The sequence below is a fragment of the Agrilus planipennis genome, unplaced genomic scaffold (genome assembly GCF_000699045.2).
Source record: "Agrilus planipennis isolate EAB-ADULT unplaced genomic scaffold, Apla_2.0 scaffold54, whole genome shotgun sequence".
In the NCBI taxonomy this organism is placed as follows: domain Eukaryota; kingdom Metazoa; phylum Arthropoda; class Insecta; order Coleoptera; family Buprestidae; genus Agrilus; species Agrilus planipennis.
This window is the reverse complement of record NW_020439000.1, coordinates 1,116,447-1,142,392: the sequence shown is the minus strand read 5'-3', so window position 1 is coordinate 1,142,392 and position 25,946 is coordinate 1,116,447. Positions and strand designations below refer to the sequence as shown.

At 34.0% G+C, this 25,946-nt stretch overlaps 1 long non-coding RNA gene across 2 annotated transcripts in view; it reads left to right on the top strand.

The window, feature by feature from the left end:
• Positions 1–25,946, top strand: part of LOC108739774 — a 151,341-nt gene that overhangs the window by 125,031 nt on the left and 364 nt on the right. For both annotated transcript variants that reach the window (XR_003231392.1, XR_003231393.1), the window contains one exon: positions 4,187–4,291. This is a non-coding gene — a long non-coding RNA (uncharacterized LOC108739774). The remainder of the gene's footprint in view (positions 1–4,186; positions 4,292–25,946) is intronic.

Genomic DNA, 25,946 nt, shown 5'->3' with positions numbered 1-25,946 from the left:
ATCCAACAGTGAAGAGTACAAAACATTAATGTGAAGTGTAGCGCATAGAGCTCACGCACAATAGAGAAAACATTCGTGCTTCCGCTTGATTTTATTATCTCGGAGAAATGAATTGAGGAAAGGTCTCGAGAGGCGTGTGTTTACCTTTATTTTTAACGGAAAAAAAAGGAAAAGTTCCGAACCTTTTCGAATAAGATTAAAAAGTTTTCGTACAAAAGCGAGCTTTTGAATTTAGCTTAAAGCAGCTGATGCAAAATTCATTTTCAGGTGACTTGCTTTCCATTTCTTTCGCTTTTATATAAATTGATGCTATTTTGGAAAGGAAAAGGAAATCATGGATGTAAAAAAATATTAGTTTTACATTTTGAGTTCGGATTGAATTATTACATTCGGTTCATGATTTCTAAAATTTCTACTATATTTATAACGTAATTTCTGTAACTATTTAAAAACTATTACCGACCCTGTTGTTGTAATTACTGTTTACGGGAAGGATATCGATAAATACATTGAAACCATAGATGGTAGATAGATACCCCTCCTTTTGAAGTATTGTGAACAAGTTATCTATGAGTAAGTACTGCAATGCATTTGATGGCATTTAACGTAGAGTAGAATATTATGCCAGTGGGACTGGACGGGTAAAATTTTGAAATGCCTCTTTATCTAGAAAGGTTATGTGCCAAAGTTGTGAGAGTTGCCTCTGTTAAAATCTTGGAAGATGAAAAGAAAATTTTCTTTTACACCAACAACAGAAACAACTTTCGAAGTAATACAATTAAAAGGAAGCAATTTCAGTTACTGGTTCGTCTCACTTTCGTTTCTTTGATGTTATTTAGCGTTTGAAAAACGAAAGAACCTGATAACACTTCTGCAAACGTATATAGAACCCTAATTGAAAAAGTTTCTAACTTTTTCCTTAATTTGTAAATAAGGACAACATGTTTATTGCCATCAGAAGGAAAGTTTTACATCTTTCTTTTTTTTTGCACAACATTTTTTAGGAAGTATGGGTACAAACCACATTCCGAAATTTTGTTATTATATCTAAAAAAAATATTTATTAATAATATCATATTTTGATAAGGATGCACATTGTCACCGCTAATTTTTAATCTATACATTGAAGACGCGATAAAAATCATTAAAGACATGACAACATAAATATACAGGGGTAAAAGATTAGTAAAAGATAATGCCTAGATTTATAATGAAATGTAGTAGTAGCAAGGAGGACTTCGAGGTGGCTTTAAATAAAATGGAAGCGGTATTGATAAAACAGTATTGTATGTAAATAAATAAAACAAAAACAAAAATACTGGTATGTAAGGGAGAATAGGGAAAGAGCGAATGTAAAGATAGGAGACGAAAAATTAGAAGAAGTGACTGCTTTTTGGTATCTAGGAAGTCAGGTAAGTCAGGACAGAAGGAGTAGTAGGGATATAAAGCAGAGGATAGCGCAGGGTCGTGTCGCCTTTAATAAAAAAAAGTTACTTCTATGCTCACAAACGGTTAATTTAGAAATTCGGAAGAGGTTGTTAAAGGTGTATGTTTGGAGCGCGGCGCTGCACGGGTGCGAAACATGGACAGTGGGCGCGGCGGAATGGAAAAGGTTAGAAGCGTTCGAAATGTGGTGTTACAGGCGATTGATGAGGATACCGCGGATAGAAAAAGTTAGAAATGAGGAGATATTAGAATGAATAAGAGAACAGAAGTCTTAGAACGAACGACCTTATGACGATGAACATGTTATTTTGATCAATCTGATCTGGCTTCTGCGAGTACAAGGTCGAATTGGCCGTGAAGATTATTGGATTCGTATTTGTGGTAATTTTAATCCGGCTGTTTAAACGATTTTTGAGGCGTATTAATTTATTCATGGAAGCGGAAAATGCCGCGCAAACTTTACGAATTAGCCGGAATTGTTCCATTAGGGATGCGACGTAACAGATATCGAATTGATTTCGTCAGTAATTACCGTAATCGTTTCGTACGTAAACTGTTTTAACGATGAAATATCTGCAAAGCTATGAGTTTAAGAATAATATGTGGCAAAATGTTCTGTACTATTTTGATTAACATTTAAATAGGAAAATATATGTGTAAGCTTAATTTGTGCACTGTTCCGTACTCCACTTCTACTTACTTAAAAATCGCTAATTAATAATTAATAATCGTCTAATATTTTGGTGAATTCTGTTCAATAATTTAAACGTTAACAGGGGAAGTAAGTTTTTGGTGCAGATTTTCAATAAAATCTAAAATGTCTGAAATTGCCACATATTACACATTAAAATACAAAAAAAATGTTTATTTAGTTCTTCCTAACTTTGCAGGAACATTTTAGAAAGACATTTTCAAGTTAATTATCTACATATACCAAAAAATATTTCGATTATTTGGAATATTCAAAAATTTCATTTAAAGTCCAACCTCACGAGGACTACGAATTTTAAGATGTGGCTGGGCAAACGTAGATTATAAAATTTAAATAAGCTACTGACAAATATTCAAATGTGAAAACGAATTGAATAATAAAATTTGAACATATATTCCTAGTTTTATAAAGGTCGCGTTATTGACAAAAAAAATAGCAACAGTTTCAAAAACTGCGTATTACTTTGCCGGACATCAATTATTCATAATGGAAAGTTAGATTTTTGCACAGATTTTGTGAAAATAAATGAAATTTTACCTTAAAAGCTCCTTACGAAAATAAAATCAATTAAAATTATCTCCCTAATGTATTTTAGAGAAACAACTGATCTTAAATAGTGCGTTTAAATTTGAACTTGAATAAAAATATGGTTCGTGTGGTACCTCTAATATCTCAAACTGTTTAAATAACCTTTCCTTTTAAAAGGAGTACCTGTTATCGTTAATCGTCTGTGAAAATACATTAAGAAACTATGTGCAAAAAAGTGCGGTTAAGGTTAAATTCGGTGAGGAGTCGATAAGCTTTTTTTAGCGTTTACTTGTAAGTGAAAAGATGGATGGAATATTTCAGAATGCATTATGAGAAAAATGAAATCTTTCGACGCCAGGTGGAAATTCAATTTTTGAAGAAACCTTCATACGTCACATCAATAACAGAATGGCTGTATTCCATCACAATATTGGCATATTCTTATTTAGATTGCAGAACACATCAAGGAACTCTCAAAACTAAATCGTGAATTTCTTTTGACCAACGAGCTCTTCGACAACAATCTTCAGAGAAAAATATAATAAAGCAGTAGTTATTACCATAGTTCACAATGCAATAAGCATGTTAAACAATTTTTAAGAGAAATAAATTGTGAATAAAACGTGATAGGCTTGTAGTATTTTCAAACAAAATATTTAACCTGTTCTTGCTGATCCTTCAAATTTATGTAAATGTTTTAACCTGATGGAGTTGTTTCTGTATTTCCCTTTGATCGATATGTATACCAAATGCCCATTTCCACATCACATGTAAATAATTCAACGTTTCGTATTACGAAATTCAAAAACAAATGTTAGGGTTGGTTGTATATGTTACGTTAACAAGCGGGAGACCACAAACTCTAGTCTGTTTTGTAAATATAAAATACACCTTTGTTTCCTTATCATGAAGATTTCGTCTCATTTGGAGATTGAAAAAAGGAAATAACAAATGTACAAAATAGTAGCATTCAAAAGGAAATTGTAAAGGGAAAACAGGATAACCTAAAGTAAATTAGTCCTACTTCTGATCGAGCTTGTACTTACTGATGCACTCTGCATTCTATGACGCTGTAAACAAACCCCTAGATATTGTTATATCTATGTATGGCTAGTATATTATCATAATTTATGCAATAATTGTAGCAACGTCATCTATTTAAGAATAGATGCGCATTATTCGGTGTAACGATAAAATTATAACGGTTTTACGAGTCGACTATAAATAAAATATGAAATGTCTTTCGCCAAGCCATACGTGCATTTATTATTTAACTTTGCCTCGCATTTAATGCTTTCAATGTTTTATACCTTTCAATAACTCCTATCCACTTCATAAATTGGTAAGAAGCAAGTTTATGTTTTCTCATATTTTGAAAATACGGCATGATTGTTTCCAAAAAAAGGCTGTAAGTGTTTAACTATATTTTACGATTATATGTTCTAATAGGTAGGAACATGTATTTAATTTTTAATTAAATTGAAAGCTTTTCTATTTCAGATGAGCCCTGAGGAAATTCCATGAAATTGGTGAAACAATGACGCGGTTAGGACACCTAAGGAAGACGGAGAATTCAATGGCTAATGGTCCTATAGGCTCTCACAGGTATTTAAGAAAACAATAGTATAAGTTTATGGAGAAAAACGGTTTCTATATTTATTTTGAAATGAGTTGATTTAATGTAATAATGAATCGTCTCATCAGGCTACTTGAAGATGGTCATCCGCATTACCACCCTGCGTTACTTCTGACACTTTTTCAATCGCACTTCAAAAATTTAACAAAATTATTTGCTATTAACTGCCTGAGATTATATCATTTATTGCACCCTGTTTCTAAGTTAAAAACAGTTAATAAGATAGTAATTTAGATTAAATGTATGTTTGTGCCATGAAAAGTCCGTTCTTCCTTAATAATCTCTTCAAGATGGTTGAGATACAAGGAAATATTTCACCCGTATTTGTTTGAACATTAACAAGGACGTTTCAATGAGAAAATTGCATTTTCAGCAGTCCGGGTTTGCCAAGTTAATAGCAGATGTGTCTAAAAATAAACACTAATTACAAGTTCCCTGTCTTGCTCGTTGCTTAAGTACTTGCACACCCTCGTGACGTTTAGTGGTGAATCGGTCTACCAATTGCCTCTCATACGCTAACACCACTCGAGCCAAGGTATGTGAATGCAACCTCGTGAGGAAACTTATGTTGCTTCAGCTACACAATGGTTTGCGGGAAATACACCGAACAATGAATTACAGCGCTCTTGTCGCTAAAATATGAAAATTGGGGCTCCTCTTTTTTATGCACACATTTACATAGAAACGTTATGCGTATGTCAAAGCAGTATGTAGATAATTTACCGATTTTTAGAATAAAGTTAAGTAACTAAGAAAGCAGACGTACAATTTAAATAGATACTACACCATATTTTTATTAGTCATTACATCCCTTTAAACTAATATTAAAAACTATAGGGTTAGTTAGTAGGGGTAATTTTAGAAACCACAAATCATATTTTCGTAATTCATTTTTAATAAAAAGCTTAATACAGTCCGGGACAGGCTTCGAGGTTCGAGTCTCTTATACAGATATTATGAGAGATCCATGAAAACACCTAAGCAATAAATGAGAGACGCTCTCAGAGACGCTGAAAGACTCTGAGAGACTGGAGAGAGACTGAAAAGTTTTGTATAGGTATCTGCGAATAGTAATCTAATCTAGGTCTAGCTCTACCCCTCCTAACTTCTGTTTCTGTTTCTAGTATGTCTCTGACTAGACTTTCATGCCTGAGAAGTTAATGTAAAATGTAAAAAACAGGGTGAAGCAGTTCGCAATAATAAGGCGGCTTGAGGGTGCCATAGTTCGGTGGTGGTTAACGGTTTTATTGTTAGAAAAGAAAATGTTGTAAAAGAAAGCAGTCAATGGCTGATATATAAAAATTATTATTTCACAATTATTGTCGCGTAATATTGACCTCAAAATTAATAATTGCACTACCATATAAGCCTCGATGTATTTAAATCACCAATAAAAGATNCATTTTTTTAATAGTTAAATTCTTAAATTTCTTAATTAATTATTCCAATTATTCACGTATTAAAAATCCAAAAAAAAACTAAATATTGTTTAATTCGAGATAGAATATTAATTACACTATTATAAAAGTGTCACTTCTGTAATAATTTACCTTGCATACAGATCAATAAAGGAAAAAATTCAATAAACTGTGCTTTTAGGGTCCTTTAGTTCCATGAGCAGAAACAGAGGTGGGTATTCTTATCTGATAACAAAAATAAAAGAGGGATTCATGAAGTTAACTAGAGATACCTACCTTTCCAGGGACGAAATGTTCTGTTTACTTAATCGGTGAGAGTCTCGTAAGACCGCAAATCCATTTTGCGGGACCAATTCTGCTAGTTATGTTTGAACAACGAAATAAAATTTCCGGAATGCGTTTACTTTAGATATTTACCGGAAATCGACAACATTTCCTATCCTATTTCCTTCAAATGTATGGACGTACTACCGTCAAGTTCTATCCAGTGGTTGGTTTATGTCGGTGATTTTCTGTGGATGAAGTTGATTTCAAGTGTTTGTTGAAACTTTAAGTTGATCGATATTTTAAGAATCAAATTCAAGTTAATCCTAGTACCTACCCAACTATCATAATAGAAGATTTTTGATATAAAATCAATGGGTTCCTTTGTTCATCGTCAATATTATTATCGTCACGTTTCACAGCGAGAGCAGTTTGCTTTTATTAATTTTTGTTTGTTTGTTTGGATTTTGTCGTAAAAATTAATTTAAAACTTTTTAAACCTGTTATGCCTCTTGAGATTCGTGGTTATAGCGACTTATTTCCGTAGTCACGTCCAAGTTTTAATAAGGTACTTAAGGTCTTCTCCGAAAGAAGAAAAAAAAATAGTTACACTGCCGAACCACTCCAATAACTTTATTGACAAAACTACTAATAGAATACATGAACTAGAAGAAGTCGCTAATTTTTTACATTTAAGATGAAAAAAGCGCTAGAGATATAAAACGAAGAATATCGCAGGGCAGTTTTAATAAAAATAAATCACTTTTGTGCTCGAGATCGCTTAATTTGGAAATTTGAGAAGGGTTATTAAATATCGTGGATAGAAAAAGTCGGAAATGAGGAAGTATTTATTTGGGGTAAAAAAATGGAGGTCGTTGTGGAAGTTAATTAGAAATACGCGAGGTAGGTTATAGAACATTTTTTCCATATCGGAAATTTATACAAAACCAGCCTTTTTGAAATAACTAACTTAAAAAGAACATCCCAGATTTCACGATTTCATCTTAAATAGACTCAATCGGCCAGCAGATAACTCTCTATGAGCCCAGACAAAGTCATGTTGGCTAATTGTGTAACTTTAGAAATAATTGTATGGTACCATGATGGTTCTTAATTGCAGTGCAATCACGGCTATACTGCAATATTCATGGGACGCAAGGAGCTTCTCTTTTAACACCTATTTAGCAAGTCTATTGGCAAGGAGATCTTGCCAGAGTTCATGAATATTGTAATACAGAGACGTTTCAAACTACATAAGATATCCTGCCATTTAAATCGAGATACTTCGCTCTTTTGTTTTATTCCAAGGTAGCAAAATTTGTTAGATGATGTGCTGTGTTTAATATCTTGATTCACATCTCATGGCTTTGACAAACTTCTTAATGGGAACTAATTTTTTTACCTATCCAAAACGGTCAGGGCGGAAGGATTGGTAGGGATATAAAGCAGAGGATAGCGCAGGGTCGTGTCGCTTTCAATAAAAAGCAGACACTTCTGTACTCGAGAACGGTTAATTTAGAAATTCGAAAAAGATTGCTAAAGGTGTGTTTGGAGCGCGACGCTGTACGGGTGCGAAATATGGACAGTGGGCACGACGGAAAAGAAAAGGTTAGAAGATTTGGAAATGTGGTGTTACATGCGAATGATGAGGATACCGTGGATAGGGAAGGTTAGAAATGAAGAGGTATTAGAAAGAATAGGAGAACAGCGGACTGTGTAGGAGTCAATAAGAAAAAGGAGAGATAGGTTGGTAGGACATCTTCTAAGGTATGAAGCTAGGGAAGTTAGAGGGCTAGATTAGATTACTGTTCGTAAATAGTTAAGGATGATGTGGGTTGTTCTAGTTTTAGGGAAATGCGAAGACTAACTGTGGATAGGAAAGAGTGGAGGTGCGTGTCCAACTAGTCTTAGGACTGACGACCTTATGATGATGATCTAAAAAGGTGTTAATTTCAAACTTGTTGTAGCATCTTGCCATACAACAAATCATTTCAAAATTTTTGTATTTGGTTATGCCCGAGTGAGGATTCACGTAAAGTTGTGTACAATACATCATTTAGATGTGGAAAAAATACCTGGCCACCTGATTCTGTGGGTAATGTCGTTTTTCTACTTGAATTTCTGTGTAGGTACATGCTCTTGTCACGCGAAAGTATGAATGTAAATGAAACAAATTTATGTGGTGTTTCATGTAGCGTGTCTGGATGCTGGACAGCTCATCGTCCGGAAAGCCATTGTCTCGCTACATGGATACCTTCATCCTGAATGAATTTCAGAATACCGATTTTAACGCAACGTACATAAAATATTAGTTCTCTTCAACCACATCGTTGCGTTGAATAACAAACCGGATATTCAAACTAGTCTTGGTCATTTTTCGTTTGAATTCGTAGATACATTATGTGCGTATGTTCGAGCTAATCAACTCAGTGTAGAAATATATAAAATATTTCTGAGAATTAAAAACAGTTTTAATATATTGTAGCGAGCACGAGTGTCTTTGTGTGCGATGGGGCATACGTGTGCGTGAGCGCTTTATCGATTCGCCGACTAGCCGCGGACGCCTTTCTTCATGTGCACCGTATTTGTAAATGTGTGTGTCGTACCTGCGTTCTGGGAAAGCAGTTAAACAGTTCAAAGAAAAAATAAACTATGCAGATGTTTCCAGAAGGTTCCCGAAAGTAAACAAAAGAGTATTTAAAAGAAGAGACGATCGCCGAGAGGAAGGAGAAATCAATTGACCGTTGCAGAAGTGAATGGAGAAATAAATTGACAGTGATAGCAGTGAAATAAATAGCGCAGTGAATAGTGGTATATCAACAGTAGTGCAAATAAATAGAATAATTCGTAACCTAAGTTTAGTAATAATTTAATAGTGTTTTTAAGTTCCTTAATAATTAGTGTAAATAAATAGTTTTTGTCGTTATCAGTCTTAGAAGTGAATGGAGAAATAAATTGACAGTGATAGCAGTGAAATAAATAGCGCAGTGAATAGTGATATATCAACAGTAGTGTAAATAAATAGAATAATTCGTAACCTAAGTTTAGTAATAATTTAATAGTGTTTTTAAGTTCTTTAATAATTAGTGTAAATAAATAGTTTTTGTCGTTATCAGTCTTAGAAGTTAATTTTGTTAAGCCCACGAACATTACAATATTATATCAATAAAACTTTTGTTTGAAAATTCCAGTTATTGACTAAATGTCTACATTATTATTTACTTGTTACTTACTAGAAAGCATTCAAGACAGTAAAATATTCCACACTTAGTTTCTCTGAAAGAAGAAATTCAAAACCTTTCTGAATTAATTAAAATAATTCGATTAGGGAATTCCATTGGATAGGAAGGCCTCAATCCTGTTTTCCATTTTGCACAAATCGCTCATGTGTAACGTAATCATATTTGATAATGAAATTTACGCAAATTAAATGCAGGATCATTCTTTTTTTTAATAAATAAATATGTAAATGTATTTGTATAAATATTAATTCCAGGACATATATGTAGGTAGATACAATTCGCTTTTTTATGATAACCATACTTACTATAAATAAAAGACCTATTTGTATTTCTTTACGGCATTAATTAACTAATTTAAATTAAACTAGGAGAATCGTTAGCATCATTTTGTTTGTGCGCTAATGTTTTAATGTCCTTTGCTGCTGTTTTGGTTATTATATGGACAGGAATATTTTGACAGCCTAGCTAGTTTCCGAGATTAATTAGTAAGTTAGTTAAGGTAAACATTCGATACACCTGTATCGTATCCTATAGAGTTTACATACATTATTATATAACATGATAATCATTAGGTACTATTTGTTGAATAATGCAAAGGATGCGCCTTATATGGCAGGTGAAATTGGTGTTTTCAGAACTGCGTAATTTTCATATTGTAATCCTTAATTAATTTAATCCTTAATTAAAATGAAAGCGATATTGACAGAAGAGTATATATGGAATTAAAACATAAAAAGGAGATGAAAAATATTTGTACGTAGGAGGACGTAAATGTAGGTTTATCAATTACTAGAAGTAGCGTGATTAACGCCATCTGTAGTAAATTGCTACATTTTAATGAGATTCGACAAGATCCATAAGAATATCGACTTGCCGAACTGAATCTATAACGTAACTACCTCAGCATGGTGGACACGTACCCCAACAGAACAAAAAGTTCATGGTGGTAAGAAACCGTGAATGGCGATTTCGATCTAGACGTCAGTACACGTGGTAGACATTTCCAATAGTAAAATTAGAGGCGAAAACTAGAAGAAGCTAATGCAAAGATTGAGTGGAGGATAGGAAAGTGGGAAGGTGCGTGTCGGACAAGTTTTCATACCGACCGTAAAAAGATACTTATAACCGTTGTAATTATGAATACCGTGGTCGCAATGATTAAATAATCTGGACAGCAATAGTTAGTCGTGTGTTCCGATTATCTAGACATTGCTACCATAGTTAACGGGAAGACAGCGTCTTCTCCAGCATTTTTATTTTTTGAGCTGTTCCCCTCTTTTTCATTTCTATGTAGCTAAAACCAGAATTATTTCGAACAAGTGCGAGGCTGACTTAACAAAAGATTATGTAAGCATCCATTTAAATAAGCCAACTTTTCTCTGCTAGGTACTATCCGCACTTTCAGGGACTTGATTAACATAATCCCCTCTGGCTGCGGCATACAGAGAATTTCACTTTAATAATTATCCGGATAAATAATAAACAGTGTTTCGTTAAGTGTTGTTTCTAGCACCTGAATTATTCATATTCAAGGCGTTCGTTCGCTGATGATGGCTTTGCTGAAAATATATTGTAGATTATTATCTTCTAACGCTCCTACTTGGATACAGTAATCTTCATTCGTACATTTATGGTGTCAAGAGATAGGAATGTAGACTGCACTTCAAAAAATAGAATTAAGCACGTATTAGCTAGGTATATACCGAGACCCAATTTCATTTTCTTAATTTAATATAATAGAGCTTCCGACACGTATAACTTACGTTCGTGGAAGTTGTATGAGAGCTTGTTATCAAAGACAATGTAGGTACATCGGGGAAGAATACTGATTAGTTGTTTGCCTGATTCTAAATCTTATGACAATGTATAACTATAGTACGAATAATGGTAAGTAGCGTAATCTACATAATTTGATCAGATCTACCTGTTTTAAGATGTTTTTGACGCTTTGTTATTAGTAAGTACCTACCGCAAGTTGGTAATCCTGTATTATATTAAATTAGCATATTATTTGCATAAATGAATTGCAAAAGAATTACAACAAAAACTCCGGTAGATACTTACTCTTTTTGACTCTATAATTATTATAAACAATTGATTAGGTACTTACCTCAATTACAGGTACTGTGAAGTAAGTCCCACATTTAATTTAAATAAAGCTGCATTACACTATGAAGTTACTTATTACTTAATTTTTTTTTTTTAATTTCTTTTTGGTTGAAAGTAATCTAAGGGGTCGTCTATAAAACATGTTACTCAGAATTGTACCATTTTTGACCCTTCCCTTCTCCTTTGTCACACTTTCAGCGACTCTCCTAACAAATATTGTTGTAATGTAGCGGATTTTTATGTTTATTTATTTAGCAATAGGATATAATTACTTTAATATAATACTGAAAGTGAACTACCTGAGATAAAAATGTTCAGTCTCTCAGAGTCTCTGAAAGCGAGACTCGAGTCTCCATCTCTCATCGAGTCTCTCTGGTAGCGTTGAGAGAGACTGTCGAGAGACTGTCAAAAAACTGTTTAGCGTCTCTCAAAGAGAGACTCGAGTCGCTTACAGAGATATCCTCATTTCGTATCTAGTCTCTGAACGAGAGACTCGAATCTCTGAACGAAAGACTCGAATCTCTCAATAAGTGGTATCTCGTAAGACATGGTTAAAATTTTCTAAGTTCAACATATTTCAGAGATCCTAGTCTTTCTACGAGAGACTGGAGTCTCTCAATTTTTCAGTTTTATACGTGACTCTCTGTGAGAGACTCGAATCTCTGATTTAACAATTTTATCGTTCGAGTCTCTCATACAGAAGCTGTGAGAGATCCATAAAAACACCTAGGCAATAACTGAGAGACTGTGAAAGACTGTGAGAGACGCTCTCAGAGACGCTGAAAGAAACTGAATGATTTTGAGAGACTGGAGAGAGACTGAAAATTTTTGTCTACGGTATACATTTCAAAAGGACCAGTCAACAATTTAACTACAGTTAATTAATAATTTAATAACATAATAATAAACTTAGCCAACCTTATTTGTAATAGTAAAAATGGCAGGGAACTATCACTAGGTGAGTGAAGACGGTAAGCCGTTTCACCACCTTGCATCTTGACTTCTACTCGCGACTACTGAGTCTGGACTGGACTTGATTCGACTATGATAGACTATCATTGTTGATTTCGCTATTTAAAGGTACCTACGTTTCTCCTTTCATTAAATAGTTCTTTTTGACATTGGATATTTAATTCCCTGGTATAGTTAAAATTATGTAAAAGGAAAATACAAAAGTTTTTTTTTGTGATACGTAACAAAGGAAAATATGTTTTCGTGACGCTCTAATAAATAACGCACTTTAAAGAGAAGCACTTATGTATAATACCGATAAAAATGATTTTCATATCCTACACTTTGGTATCCTTCTTGAAGGACTAGTTGAATGGAGTCTCTGAAGAAGGCGTTTACGCAAGATTTAGTACTACGTGCCTATTGTCGGCTGACGTTATCCGATTTTCGTCGGAAATCGCATTTGCATGGGAAGACAACATTTTGTTTTGCAGGATCACGTTTCCGGTAACGAGTGTAAATGAGAAGTATGCAAAAAGCTGGGGATCAAACGGCTCGCTTTCAATGGATTAGTATTCGGCTTAACAAGAACGCCGAGGGGTGCCGTGGTTTGTTTAGCGAAATTTTCGTAAGCTCATCTTAAGAGTTGTTAACGCGATCTTGCAACTCTCTTGGCAACAAAAACACTTTGTTCAATAACTCTTCACACCTCATTTATAAGTACGTATGTGTTAACGGAAATGTGTGTAATCCGTCATTGTATACAATTCCTAGGAAATGTATATAATTCCTAAAATCGTCTAGAAATGTGTGAAATAAATTATATTAGACACATTTCCTAGGAAATCTATACATTTCCGGTAACAATTTTCCCTCATTAATTTAAGGTTATCTGCTGTAGTGGGTAAAACTAATTCAGTAATACATCCCTAGACAAAAATTTTCAATCTCTCTGCAGTCTCTCAGAGTCTATCAGAGTCTTTTAGCGTCTCTCACAGTCTTTCAGCGTCTCTGAAAGCGTCTCTCACAGTCTTTCACAGTCTCTCAGTTGTTGCCTAGGTGTTTTTATGGATCTCTCACAGTCTCTGTATGAGAGACTCGAACGATAAAATTGTTAATTAAGAGATTCGAGTCTCTCACAGAGAGACTGAATGAATAAAACTGACAAATTGAGAGACTCGAGTCTCTGGTAGAAAGACTGAGATCTCTGAAATATGTTGAACTTAGAAAATTTTAACCATGTTTATCGAGACACCAGTTATTGAGAGATTCCAGTCTCTCGTTTAGACTGGATACGAAATAATTTTAACCATGTCTATCGAGACATCACTGCCTGAGAGATTCGAGGCTCTCGTTCAGAGACTGGATACGAAGTGAGGATCTCTCTATGAGCGACGTCAATAATATTGAATTTCTGATAGAGTTTGTCATAGTCGTGATTAGTATAACTCATTGGAGTTCCCAGTTTGAAAAACAGAGTACTGAGTAATTTGTGTTGAACGCTTAATTAATCAGTATAAAGTGACCATATAACTGACAAAATATTTTTTGCACCTTTAAAACAATCGGTTTTATTTTAATTAGGCTCAATTTGTATTAACTTTAAAATAAAACACTTTCGAAAAATCGTTCAAAAAAATGGACGAACTAGCTTAATGCTAAAGTAATGAAATTCGGTCGGTTACGGTGGCTGTGTCTGCTTGACAATTAAATAAGGACGAATATTTCGCCAAGGAGAAACAGTGAAGTCCATAATTTATTTTATTCTCTCACCCCATCTTCATTATGTCCTTTAAAGGATTCCTCGCGGTTTCTGTTTGTGACTCGAAAGGTAAAGCAACTTCGAAGGACAGACAGTCTTGAGCTGTGAAGGCGTCGTCGAGCTCTTGTCGGTTAATGAATTGGTTATAATTTAATTTCATTTTAAAAGCCACCGAAGCAAAGATCGATGTTCATCTCATTAGCTCTGAATAAGGAATATCAAGTTTTCCTTTCGGGTGTTTCACTTCAAATTAATCCATGATGTAAGTAACTTTGAGAATAGACTTCTTAGAAATTTATATACATGTATATATGGACACGTCTTTCAAGTTGCTATGCTGACGGAGACAAAGTAATTGAAGTTATACATTTTTAACTTTGAACCCGATCTACGATAATTTTCATGTGTTTCCGATAAATTTTGTTCATTAATAATATTGTAAAAGTGACTTTTAGAATTGCCTTGTTTACTTCAAATATTTTATGCAAAGAAAATCGTTCTTTCTTTTTCAGTTCTAATTAAATTCAACAATTTGCAAGTGTTCAGAGATTGATATCTTACAGAGTAGTTTGCTTAAAGTCAATCACCAAAGATTAATTAACAAATACCATTCTGTGCTTGAATTTTAATTTTCTATAATTAAAAATATGTATAGGTACTTAACGGAACACAAGAGAAAGCAAGCAAGCGAAAATTTTTAGAAAATGGAATGTTTCGGATACTTTTCATAATACCCTGAAAAAATTTATAATGCTTTTTACGTTATAAAAAAAAAAACAATTTTACTTTAAATACATTTGATCTTAATAATAATGTCGAAGCATAGACAGAAATAAGAATTATGATCTTTGTTGTGTCGACACCTTTTCGTCTTTAATGTCGGTGAAGAAGGTTCGGACGATAGAAGAAATTTACGGGAAGTATCCCGAAGTACTCACTATCCATGATCCTACCGACGATACGTTTTATAAAATGCCACAAAAGGAGCGGTAAACGCCATCTGTAGTACAATGCTACATTTAGTGGAATTCAAGGTCCATTTAAATAGATGGATGCCTACTTGATGAACTGAATCCACGGCGTAGCTCACCACTACGTGATAGGCATGTTACCAAAATCGAACAAACAAATTCTTAAATTGTCTTAACAGCTCGTTTTATAACACAGCAGGTAAAAATTGGTCTGTGTTCTGTCGAAACTGCCTGCGACGCGCTGATGAGATCCAAACTGATCGAAATCGCGATCCGCGTCTAGCAGTTTCGACAGAATACTGACCACTTTGAATTTGTTTGTTCGTATAAATACGTGTTTATCATACGATGGCGGACAGTCGATCTAATAATGCAGACAATATGTGAAAAGTTGAGATTGCATTTTCATTATGAAAATAGTTTAAAATCGATGTATGTATCTGATAAAGGAAAAGTTGCTTACGTGGAAAGCCACTTGAAAGGGTTAAGAGCCACCTGCTTTGTACTCGGGTTGAAAACTAAGGAGCTTATTCCGGATAACATTCACCCATAAATAAATTAAATTGGTTTTTGGAATCGCCCTCTGCATTTCAACAGAAACATGCCTCGTCTTAAGAGCGTTCTGTCCTCCGGGTATCGATCTTTCTGCTGCTGTATACCTAGTCGTCGGAACTCTCCCTTGCTGCCTGCCGTTTCTCTGTTCCGATGCCATGCCGTCCGTAGACAAGCTCAACAGTTTTTCCAACTCCACTGTAAACATAAATCAGCTCGCGTTGCGGCTGAAAACTAAAACGATTTCATTTGGGCACCTCATAAATTCTAGGCCTCCTTTCTGAAAATGCATTAGGATTTCAGTCTGTGTTACGTACGTATGTAGGTAGCACCTAAACGAATGAAAAGCAAACGTAGCACAAAAAAGGTTTCCGTATCTTATTACGATAAAGAAAAACGGTGTCGCTTTGGCATGATTGCTTTTATTTAATATGGATTTACAAAATGATATTATACGAGAAAAAGCACCCAAACCTTCTTTCTATATTTTCAAGAATCCCTCTGAGTGTTCCAGATCATCAATTAATAAAACGTTTCTTGCTATACTACAAATAGATAGATATATAGCTTTATTAACAACATTATGTTTTATATATACAAGGAGCATTTACACTTAGCTATTCTATACCTATATATCAATTTTAGAAAGTAAATATTTTTATTCTTCTCGCTTTTATGTTAATTTTCATCTGCACCATATTTCCTTCATACTTTTTAGACCATCTTTTCATTTTAATTTAATTTCCTATTGTTTTTGTACTATTTTCTGTCCACATCTCTCAAAAATGTGTTCGAACGTCTTTGGTTCCAGATACAGCCCGCATATTTTCTTCTCTTCTTCTTCCCAATACTTTGTCGTCTTATTCTCGCTTCCCAATCTAAGCCTTGCTGTTAAAACTAATTCCTTCTTACTCTTTGTCCTTTAAATAATTTGGGTTTTCATTCCTTTCTTTACATTTTCTTGTATTCCTGTTCGAATTTTAAGTTTCTCATTTTCTCATTTTTTCTCTTCGTTGCTTATATCTTCAGTTAAACTTTTCAACTCTTTTCAAAACACTTCTGTCTTTTTCCAGTGTCCGTCCTTGTAATCTTTGTTTCTTTGGTTTAAATATTCGATATATTATTACCCTTAACATTTATATGCTCTTTTATTAACATAGTGTTCTGAATTTAACAATGTGTAGTGAATTAAAGGTAAATATACGTCCATGTAACCATTTCGGAATAAATATTTATATTTTAACCTTTTTTTTACATTTAAAGCTAATTTTCCTTTCTGACATATTTATCTATTATTTATCCTTGATTATTCTCGACCGTCTTTCTCTTATTAATAAGGTTTTTATTAGTTTAACAGAAAGCCAGTTGTTTGACTACGGTTCCGTAAAGCGAATCTATAGATATCAGTGGTTAGCTCTGCTATAGTTTTGAAAGGCAACAATAACAGCTAAATATTCACTATTATTATTATTATTAGTAGGGCTTTCATCGTAGCCATGTTTTACGCAACGACAGAATAAAAGCGTTATCAGGCCAATCCAGGCATGACTCCTTATTGTAGTCGTCATCCTGTTACTTCTCATTATAAGCCTCTTCGATGTGCATCGCGCTATAAAGGCCAACTCACAGGTATCGTTATATTCTCAGTAATAACGTAACTGTTAATGCCGGTTAATAAACACAACGTGAAGTTGCATTAATGAAATGCTTTGGGATTCACCAGACTTTTATGTGCTCAGGATAATGAGCAGAGCAATAATAAGTTTGCAACTGTGCGCAGCCACGCGTTTCCTTTTTTGTTGCACGGTAAAATCCTTCTAGAAGGGCATTAAATCTCCTGGATAAATTTAGGAGTTATTTGCAGTGAATATGTACATACTATGTATACCATTAAGGGTAGTAGTTTAAAATTTATTGATTAAATCCAACTTTAAACATTTCACTACTTTGCATGAAGCTTTCATCATCGTAAGGTCGTCAGTCTTAGGACTTAGATTGTTATTATAACTCTACTTTTCATCATCATAAGGCCGTCAGTCCTAAGACTGGTTGAACACGCACCTCCACTTTTTCCTATCCTGAACTAATCTTTCTCCAAAACTAGAACAACCCACATCCTTAACTATTTGCGAACAGTAATCTAATCTAGGTCTACCTCTACTCCTCTTAACTCCTGTTTCTCCTCTATAATATGTCTCTGACTAAACCTTCATGCCTAAGAAAGTGTCCTACCTACCTATCTCGCCTATTTCTTATTGACTTCTATAGAGTCCTCTGTTCTCCTATTCTTTCTAATACCTCTTCATTTCTAACCTTCTCTATCCACGGTATTCTCATTATTCCTCTGCTTTATATCCCTACTACTCCTTCCGCCTTGACTTATCTGACTTCCTAGATAACTAAAATCAGCCACTTCTTTTAATTTTTCGTCTTATATCTTTATATTTGATCTTTCCCTACTTTTTCTTCCCATGCATACCAGTATTTTTCTTTTAGTTTTGTTTATTTTCATACAATACTGTTTTGTCAATAATATCAATCAATAAAACTATCTCTAACTTCTCTTTGTTAGATTAACTGATAGACAGCGCACAGCCTAAACTAGTGGACCTAGAGATATGAAATTTTGAAAAAATACTCTTTGGGTACCCGAGATGTCCTCATGTAAGAAATTTTTTAAAAATCCACCCACAAGGGGTTGATATACATTCGTTATTCAAGAGAAGCCCGGATAAGGAAAAATAAGATGGGTCAGAGGAATGGGCCGTAACCATGCCGAACACTAAAAAAGTGTTTCTGTGAGGGGTGCAGTTCAAACATTGATTCTAAATTTCGGGTTTGTTTTATCGTGAAATTGACACGTTTAAGGCGCAGCTCTGCAAAGTTGTCCATGAAAATTGTAGGTCAATATGATAATTTGATTACGGTAATATTTATTTACAATTAACGTGAAAATGCGCTGGTTTATGTTTATTAATATTTTTACACTCGTTAATTTGAAATGTTTATGGCGATGTTCAATTTTTATATCAATTAGTATACTTGTAAGTTCTTTTATGATTCAAGTTAAAAGCGAACGGTTGATTATATTATTTATAAGTGCCATTTTAATACATCATTAAATTGAAGTGTTCTCCGGTTTCGGGGTTGAAAACGATTCATTTCCCACAGTTTTTGCAGGTAATATAGTTGAATTGAAGTTTCAGATAATTCGGAAAAAACGGGGCTGTACTCTGGGCTACTAGATTTTAAGTTCAATACCTCATATTTTTCGTATTAAGTCATAGAAATACGTAGCCGAAGAAATGTTTCAAATGATCATCACGTTCCATAAATCGGGGTTTTCTTTGTGCCTGAATTAGACCGATAACGTGTAATCGATAAAACCCATACTCAGTTAAAGCACTTTTCCTTTTATCTTTGTTTTGTGTCATCTTCACTGAAACTTACCACATAAAAGAATAGAAATAGTAAACTACAATTTTTTCGTGTCCGTTGTATAAAACAAAGGTCTTTAGGAACTCTGCCAGATATATGGAGACCAGAAAGGTGTGACCAGAAATATTAATTTGCAGATTTTCTATCACAAAATTTTATAAACAAAATTAGAAATAGTTATTTAAATAAATAATTAAATGTGAACACAGTAGAGTATTAAACAACTTTTTTGTTAAATACTCCTGAAGATGCCCTAAGAAGGCCAAATGTATGAAGTTTTTCCATGTAACATTGCCAACAATCCAAAGTTTTTCCCATCTGAGTATTCATTATAAGTTAAAAAAATTAAATTCTTGCATAGGAATGGCGATTTAAGCCAATCGTGAAATGGACTTATTTAAGATAAAATATTTTTTCAATTAAAAACAAGATTCCATATGGTAAACAGAAATGGGATTTTTCATTAATGAGTCGATGTAGACTTTAATTAGAGTAAAGCATAGTAAGTTGCCTTTTGTTTATTTCCAATGAACGTCACTGTTACCGCTTGTCACGATTTAAAAGCAGAACGTAGACGCGAACTGTCAATCCCTCACTTAACAAAAAGAGTAATAATATCCCCTAAGAGTATCATAAAACCTGCGTGATACTTGTACTAAAAGTAGCTTGTCCCCATTTTCTGAACAGCGGTTACACGCTCAGGAAATATTCACACCCCCAACATGAAGATAAATGACGAGAAGGGAATAGATCTTCCACTTGTCTCGGAAGTTTTTGAGGAATATTGTAGGCATATAAAAATAAAGGAACCAAAAGTAAAAGATCCATGAAAATCAAAAATTTAATTGTAAATGTATAAATCTCACTCGTAGGTATTACTTTTAGTCGGAAGAGGTTTTAGATACCCTTGTCTTACGTCTTCGCTTATTGCAAACTATGAGGAGTAGGTCAAACATTGGATACATACCAAGATACACAAATTCTATTATTGAACTTGAAACACAAGGTAATCGTACTTGGCCCAAGTGAATAGGATTTTAAAATATTGTAATTCCGAAAAATTATGTCTAAATTAATTGACTGCTTTGGATTTGAGATTAAGATGTCTTGAAATTTTAATGTTTTAAGTCGATTCTAAAGCAAAAAAAAAGTTCATTAAATTTAAATGAAGCTCGTGAGCAAATTACAGGAAAAACGAATTACCTTTAGAAAATCAAATTGTTGATTGATGATACATGTATCTATTGGTGTGTTAGAAAGCTTTTTTATTGAGAATAATATCAAAAGAAATAAAAAAGACGATCTTTATGAGTTTATTTTCCCCAGAAATATAGCTCTATCCAGTAGGAAAAATTTCCATTCTATTTCCATTAAAAAAATGCCATTTAATTACCACTGATAATAATTAATGGTAATAAATGGAGAATTGCCAATGGAATAAATGGAATTTCCACTAGAATTCCATTCCCATTCCCGAACTCAGTGGGATTTCCATTGCTGAACGCAATGAGATTTCCGTTGCGTTCCATTGGAACTTTCATTTCTGAGCCCAATGGAAATTCTAGTGACAATTCTTTATCTTTTACCTTTAATAATTATTAGTGGTAATTAAATGACATTCGTTTTAATTAAGATGAAATGTGAGGTTTTTCAACGAAAAAAATATGAATTACATGACAATTATTAATCCAAATAATGCAGTGTTTATTATTTTTACAACTTGCTTTGACAATCGGATTAACTTCAACACGTTGTTCCCCATGTTTTTAAATAAGTTTTAATCATCTCAAACCTGATCTTCTCCATTTTTAGGTACCCAATTATTTTTCCATTTATATTTAATGGTTTTAAATAGAATTTATAAATTTTGCATTGGTTCCCATTGAAAATCAATGGAAATTTTTCCNTATAGATTTTATAAATTTTGCATTGGTTCCTATTAGAAATCAACGGAAATTTTTCTATGTAAATATTAATGGAATTGTTGTAAATGGAAACAATTATTTTTCCACGTATTATTTTTCCAAATGGGTTTGAATGGAATTTACAAATTTTCCATTGATTCCCATTGAAGTTCAATGGAAATTTTCCCTACGGGATATGTTCTTCTATCAATTTGCCATTGTTTACAAATTATTAGCAGATTTAGCCATTCGTTTAGTGGAATGTAGTCAACTGTCAATTTCTGTATAATAAAATAAACAATTACTGGCATCCAGAGCTCGAATAACTGCCCCTTATTAGGCGTCTTGAATATTTCTTTTTCAGTAAAAAGGGACGCCAGGGACAGAGCAGCGAGTCCGGAAGCGAATTTACTCAATCAGCGTTCGGGACGTTTATATAACTGACCCCTGAACTTGTCAGCAAATGAAAGACAATTAGATTGACAACGTTCTAGGCTTATAACTTCGTTACGGTGGAACTAACGAAGCCAAGAACGGAACAGCGAAATGAAATTTCGAAAATTAATCAGCGATGTCAGCTAAAGATTCTCCTTAAGGACTTTACCACAATTTTGTGAGATCAGAGTCAAAAATTAACTGTAAATATAAGTCCAAATAATTGTTTATGTTACACAGGGATACATATGATCTTTTATGGTCCTGTACCAAAAAATAAAGGAACTGATGCTCTTACCTTTTTTATTTTACTTTGTTTTTTTAAAACCTTCAGTAATATAGTACAGATGTAGGGGATGATGAGAAGTTGGTAATTATAAATTAGCTAATCGTTTCAATGTATGATTAATCCATTTTCAAAGTGCTAGTAGCTAAAGTTCCCTAGACAAAAATTTTCAATCTCTCTCCAGTCTCTCAGAGTCTTCCAGAGTTTTTCAGCGTCTCTGAGAGCGTCACAGTCTTTCACAGTCTCTCAGTTATTGCCTAGGTATTTTTATGGATCTCTCACACTCTCTGTATGAGAGATTCGAACGACAAAATTGTTAATTCAGAGATTCGTGTCTCTCTCGTAGAAAGACTGGGATCTCTAAAATATATTGAATTTAGAAAATTTTAACCATGTCTATCGAGACTCCACTTATTGAGAGATTCGAGTCTCTTGTTCAGAGATTCGAGTCTCTCGTTCTGAGACTGGATACAAAATTAGGATCTCTCTATGAGCGACTCGAGTCTCTCGTTCAGAGATTCGAGTCTCTCGTTCAGAGACTGGATACGAAATGAGGATCTCTCTATGAGCGACTCGAGTCTCTCGTTCAGAGACGCTAAACAATTTTTTTGACAGTCTCTCGACAGTCTCTCTCAGCGACACCAGAGAAACTCGATGGGAGGACTCGAGTCTCGCTTTCAGAGACTCTAAGAGACTGAACATTTTTTTTCTGTAATGTCCAATTATACATTTCCCATTCCTTATCAGCGTATTCACATTATGTAACCAATGAATTTTTCCCTAACGTTTTCTTAATATTATCATGATCTTCATAAGGCCATTAGTCCAAAGACTACTTTGACTTTTCTTTCACGAGAAAGATAACATCACACATAATATTACTTTCAATTAGTAATCTAATTTAAGGCTTTCCTCTGTTTGTTGATACCCTTGTTTCCGCTTCTAAAATGTCTATGTATATTTTTCCACGTTTCAGATAGACCCTACCATCTTATCTCACCTTCTCGTTACTGACTTTTGCAGCGCCCTCTGTTTTCTCACTTTTTCCAATATCTATACAGTTCCTCATTCCTAACGTTCTATGTACTAAATTGTTCTGTTTGTTACGTAGGTCGTATATTGCGCAGGACACCTTCAGACTGAAGGAAATTAAGAGCATAAAGCGGTTTATTGTATTTTGACAATTCTCTAATGTAGCTCTGTTTTGAGTGAAGAAAAGAAGTCCTCGAAGTTGTAAGTTGTTTAAGTACGTATCACCTTATGAGGGGAAAATGGCAGCTTTATATCGTGTTCGTAAAAGGCAAAGATAGTAAAACGAAATAGCTTCAGGTAATGCATCCTTTAAATGCAAGATACAGGGAAAGTGCTAGAGTACAGCTCTGTTCGGTAGGTTATAAAATACGTGCTAAAGCTTGTAATGGCGCACTTCTTTTCCGACATGGCTAACCTAGTTTGACTTGATTAGATTGGCGGAATTAAGTTCTGTTACACTCTTAAAAAATTTTGCTTCAGGCTACGAAAATTTTGATGTTGATTGCTCGTCAACATAAAAATTTAATTTGAACGATATCAGTAAAAGAAGAGTAATAAAAATATATTTTTGAGCTGAATTAGTTCCGCGGTTGACTAAATTAATTTTCACAAAAAATATTTGAAATAAGAGAACTTAAAACGGAACAGTTTACAACAACGTGTCGTAACTTTTGTGAAATGATTACTGACCTAATGGCTTTCGTTGCCGTTTTACAGATAATTTTTCAAACAGTACCTACGGAAAATGCCCAAAGTAAATATACGCTATTTTGTAGCATTTTACCTGCACTTTTCTCGCCGCAAACAACGTTATGCAAAAAATTAACGTCATGGAGTTTGTTCAGGGCAACATACCAAAAATAAAAAGGTAGAAAACGAACAGCAACGGTTTCCCTAACGAAGCAGATGTGGTTGGTTGCAAGTTGTAGCGCATAAATTTTCCACTGGTCGTGAATGTGTTTTTTCCCTCTGTAACAACTTCAATGTTTCAGGATGCGCCTGATTAGCTGTTCGTCCTTGCATACAAATTCTCTAGGTTTTTCACAAAGATCCGCGACATTTGCATTAAATGCACGCCTTCTTAAAACTCCTGAGCTGCTGGACATCATATCTAAACATGTGTTTCGCGACACGTACGCTTTTTGTGCATAATTCTGTGTCCGGGAAATTTTCCGTGACTGGCACAAATGAAAAATGGTTTAGAGGTGAATTTTTACGGCATTCCGCAAAATGCGACATATATATCAGATACAATTAGCAGTCGGTACCCATTCCTTTTAATATTTCTTTCACAGTAAAAATTGATAGTCGTTGTCTGATTTTATCTTATTCAAATGCTCATTTTCGATGGGAAATGGAAATAAAGATTAAATATTCTGTTCGTAGGATTTAACTTCCTGTTTGATTTAACTCGTCCTCTACAGGAAATTTCTCCTGCGTTTTTCATTTAGGAGCTCGTTCTTCGATTTCGTGTACAATAATAGCTACAAAGAGAGTCATTTTAAATTCTAAAAGCTTTTCCTGAAACGATCGTTGCCGATGCACCTTCACATTTGCTAGCGAATTTCTTGCGAGAATATTACATTTAGTGAAAATAGCTGCTACAAGCGCGACATCTAGTGTAGTCCCGTTTTGTACTGCCCCATTTCGTACCTCGCAAATATTCTACCTGTTTTATAACATAATTATCAACGTGACTTATTTTGTATCCTTATTTGACATAAAACCGCCACTGTTTACATTCTCCGTCGATGTAGTCACGTAGCTGCTTAGTTATTATGACAATTTCTCTGTACGTTTCCAATTCATGCTCAGGATCGACTTCGGATTGCAACTTCTTTCCGTTTTCTTACAATTTTTTTCGTCCCTTAACTACAATTCTTTACTTTCCCTATTTAATTGAGTTAACACCCTCTAAAGCGTGCTTATTATTTCAAAAACATCCTGTACAATACGCATGTTAACCAGAAAGCAGTTTGAGTAGCTGATGTAAAATTTATGTATAAAAAGCAGCCAACGAAGTGTTGTATATGCTTAGGAGAAGATGGTAAAAGAAGCAATCGCTATCATTATTGATTATCTACAAGCTGCGACAATACATCGTCCGCCTGCTGGCTGGCAACTGATAAATTGCTGTAAGGCAAACTTATTTATTTTCCCTTCTCAGTTGAAATCCAGGTGCAATAAGTAGACATGGATAAAATTAGGTTTAAGACGAATGGCGACCACGGATGGAAAAGATTTAGCTCATGCACTTACTTGGCTCTATAAGCGTTTCATTTGTCTTCAAGTAACAAGGATTACCAGGTCCTTTACGTTGTCGGGTTTTTCTTTGAATGTGCTCTCAAGATTTTTATAAAAGGAGAGTTTACTAGTGAACGATTACACCTCAAAAGGACGATGAAAAATCTACTTTTAAGTGATTTCTTCACACATTGTCAGAAATAGAATAGAGTTTATGAAATGATAAATTTTTATGCGAGACTGGAAGGTAACAGTAGTGAGTAAAGATATTAAACATACGATTAAACCCGTTGGAATGAGCGGAGGTAATGTCGACATTATTGTTGTAAAACTAGTTATAATTTTCTAAAAACATTTGCAAGGACGAAGAAAGGAAGACAGAAGGAGGGAGAGAGAATAAAGATCGGTTTCAACTTTCACTAACCCGACTACAAATTTCGGTTCACTTTTTTTAAGTCCTTTATTAGCCCAACCGACTTCCTTACTCACTCCGAATAAGGCAGTCGAAGGCTTTAGTTAGAAAAATAACGCACTTCCCTGTTCGTAACTAATTAGGAGTGCTTGAATTAAGGATCTCATCCGCACCAAATTAGGACCTTAACTATCCCGATTAAAAAAAAATTTTTAGGTTTGCATTATAACTGATATTTAGAAATATGATTGGGGTTTAATTATTTAATTATTAAAAAGTCGAACTTTAGTGAAAATCAAAATTAAAATTCCTAGTCAGGTCCTTATGACAAACATATCCCGCACCTATATTATCCTAATGTCCTTTATTTCTTAATACATTTTCCTACCATGAGTACATTCATATTTTATATTATATTACTATTAATATTTAGAAGAAAAAGTAATGAACATAATATGCTATAACATTTAAGAATATCATTAGTAAAATAAATATTCTTAAATTTTATAGCACTTCGCGGGACATACACTCGAGTATCAAACTACTATTATTTTGTACAATGAGCGGTTTGGGATTAATTTTCATCGGATAATGCATAGTTCCC